Genomic DNA, 3077 nt, shown 5'->3' on the forward strand with positions numbered 1-3077 from the left:
GGTTGTGACATGCCCCCTTGCCCATGGCACAGCAAGTGACCACTTACTTTTGGCTATAGCTCGTTCTCGTCGTCATACTCGTTGTCATTGGAGTCATCTAATGGCAAGCGGGTGTATACAAAAGCAGAAAGCGTCATTAGTCATTTCTTTATGAGCTGCAAGATACAACAACCTAAACACACAACTACGGCTATCGCAATTAATGGCAAGCACACGGTAATAAGCGGGGTTAGTAAATGCATTAACCAAGATGATGTATCCCATCCCATCCAGCCGAAAAGGTCGGCTAACCATCCCTTTCCTAGTCCTGCGACGTTGTTGGTTCTTGCTGCAATTTTTCGCATCGACGTGATTTGGTGTTCTAGAGGGAGGGACACATTGGGAATACCAATACAACAAATGGGTAACAACAAAGTAATTAGGGGTGTTAACAAATATATTAGCCAAGAAGAGTCCTCCCAAAGAGGAAGGCGTAGGCATGCAGTAAGTCCCGACTCTTTATCGGATCCAGTGATGTTGGCCCAAACCAACAGGAGAGACAGGATCGAGCTGGAGGGTCCAGGGTCTGGAGGAGGCACCGAGGTGACAACTGCACTCAACAGGATCAGCACGATAGACGCCCCCATGGTGGTCTGGTGCGTGCCAGGTCGGAGCGGCCCGATGTTCCGGTGGCTCTTGTGACGGGCTGCTGTTGTATATGGCCGTCGCGCTCACTGCCGGACCTGAAAAAAATAAAATGAGAGCAGTAACTGGGTTCATGACAATTAGTTTGTTTGGAGTGTGGAGTACTGGTGGCCACTGGTTTTATGCATCCCTGTTGTTCGAGTCGCTGTAGAAGGGTGACAAGGGCTTCTCGCAGGGGCCCCTTCGTTGGGATTGGCTTGTAGCACCATGTAGACGTGTTGCGAAGTGTGGGTCTGTGCTGATCCATTTTTGAAACAGAGATTGGAAGAGCTTGTAACACTTGTTCTTTTAGTTCGAGCGCTCTGAGTCCAGGGATTCCCAGGATGTTGATGCCCCCTAGGACTGCTTCCAATGCGCGGTGGTATCCGGCCACTGTAAACTTTACTTTCGTTGTGACAGCGACGGCGTTTAGTCCTTGGACCTTGATGGCCTTTTTGGTTTTTACATGAGGCGTCGTTGGGGTGATGACATTGATTTGCGCCCTGGTGTCCAAAAGGAAGAGGACCTTACGTCGTATAGTTGGGTCAGCGACGTCATAGACGACAAGCTCGATGTAGGGACGAGAGTCTGTGGGGTCGGGTTTGAGTAGGCCGCTGGTGTGACCGGCGGCCATTACTCGTTTTTTGGCTTCTCTTGGTACTTAAAACCCATTGCGGACGCTAGGAGTTGCTGGCCATCGTCTCCTAAGACGCGCAGCTGTTGTTTGTTAAGCTGCGTGTTGTTTAGGAGGAAGCCAAACATAGCCCTCTCCCGGAATTCACGCCGCGGGCCGGGGGGGTCGCGTCGAGGACCAGGCTGGCGACGGTCCGGCTCCAGATGCTCGACTGGACACGCCGTGGATCATGGGTCTGGCCCATCGGGGTTTGTTGTTGTAGAGTCCATGAGGGCCTGTAGACGTGGCAGTTCACTTAATAAATTCCCTGACAGTTTGCCAGCCAATGGCCCCAAAAGGAACCGGAGGGTTATGGCCTCCTTGCCCCCATATACCTCTACGCACGCTTCGATACTCACCATCATAGTCGGGACCCGGCCGGAATCGGCAAGGTGTCGATGAGGCCACGGGCCACCCGCTTGCTGGATTGTTATACCCAGTGGGTGTGCTCTAGGGTTCCAGGACAAGTAGGATACCCCGATGATAGCTAGCAGCAGCTGTTCCGCGGAGGGCTTTAGGGGTCATCCGTTATGCCAAGTGTAGGCTTTCTGGTGCACTTGACCTGCAACAAGAGCTAGGAGTGGAATGGGCCATTGGTTATTACCCGTTACTGTATTTAAATCAGTGGCATGTCCCCCGCTCCAGGTGGCTTGACGCGTTAGGAAACTAGCCTCATCTTGGTCCAGCGTCTCTGACCCGTACTCTACTAGCAACCGTCCTAACCATATCGCCAAGGTTTCGCCGAGCTTTAACTTTGGCTCCTTGCACAAATCCTGCATCTCTGGCCAAGTGCGGGTATGGTACGTAATAGTCGTGCGTGCTGCTCCCTGTTTGTCTATATTATGTTTCATTAATGCAATTGGGTGGGCTTGGACCGGAGTGGGGTCGGGGTTAACTGGGAGGGCCGGGTATAACTTCCCTTCTCCGTAAGGGGGCGGATCTATAACTGGTGCTGCCTCAGGGGGTGGAATCACGGGTGGCGTCATTTCGGGAGGTGGGGCCGTAGGCAATGACGCAGCTGGCCATCCCCCTCCGTAAGGGGGCGGATTCATGGCCGGTGCCATCTCAAGGGGCGGATCAGTGGGTTGCACCACTTGGGGGTGCGGGGCCGTAGGTCGTACCACGGCTGGCCCTCCTCCTTGTGGAATTTGTGGAATCTTTTCATTGTCCCGCCCTTTCTTTTCCCCGGTGCCATTTTCGGGCAGTGGCTCAGGAATTTCTTTTGTTGCTGCATTCGTGGCCGCTTTTCCAGCCGTGGCTAGCTGGGCCTCCAAGTCTGCATTTTCCCGCAACACACCCGTAAAGGCACGGAATAGCACATTTATTATCTTTCCTTTGTCCCACTTTGGGCCCGCCCATTTTGTCGCAGTGCGGCCCTCAGTTTCCAAACTTTCGCGGAGTTGGGTTAGGAGTTCATGGCCACGCGATCCGAGCGCCAGAGTTGGGCAATTAAACTTGTCAGCCAGCCGCCATCGGCTCCCCACCCTCCCGCACATGGCATATACAGCGGGCGTACTCTTGGGCAGGAGTTGGATTTCCTGCGCCTGTCGGTTTTACTCAAGCCAGAGAGATTGTTTTTGTTTCCTCCCGTGGCCTGTATAGAACCCGGTCGCCACCCATAATGCAGCCAAACGCCCCAGGGGTTAAGTCGGTTGTCCACTCCTTGGTGACCCCCTCCTCCCCTCTCAGCGAGAAGTAGCCGCTGACGCACCCCGTCTCCGCTCCCCCCGCTTCGTGATAA

Source organism: Alligator sinensis, unplaced genomic scaffold (genome assembly GCF_000455745.1).
Source record: "Alligator sinensis unplaced genomic scaffold, ASM45574v1 scaffold777_1, whole genome shotgun sequence".
NCBI lineage: Eukaryota > Metazoa > Chordata > Crocodylia > Alligatoridae > Alligator > Alligator sinensis.